Genomic DNA, 356 nt, shown 5'->3' on the forward strand with positions numbered 1-356 from the left:
TTAATTAAACCCATTTGGATTGATGTACTCCTCGTCTCTCTCCGTTCCTTGCTCCTCAGTCCGCTCAGCAGTGCACCCATGACATAATAATAGTTGACAAACGTTTGTACATTGTAAATGTTAATGTTTTTCTAAATATTGTACTTTTCCAAATATTAAAATTATAAATACATAAATATTTAAAATATAACCATGTGTAAGCCTACTGCAATATAAAGTACATTAAAAACCCACTAAAAGTGTAATCATTTTGTTATGTTCTTACACAAAGTAGACTAAAATATACTTTAAGTAAGGGTAACATAAGCATGTTTTCTGTAAATACACTAAAAAGTCACTAAAAGTATGCTTGTGTT

This window comes from Sinocyclocheilus anshuiensis, unplaced genomic scaffold, assembly GCF_001515605.1.
Source record: "Sinocyclocheilus anshuiensis isolate Anshui unplaced genomic scaffold, SAMN03320099.WGS_v1.1 scaffold99, whole genome shotgun sequence".
In the NCBI taxonomy this organism is placed as follows: domain Eukaryota; kingdom Metazoa; phylum Chordata; class Actinopteri; order Cypriniformes; family Cyprinidae; genus Sinocyclocheilus; species Sinocyclocheilus anshuiensis.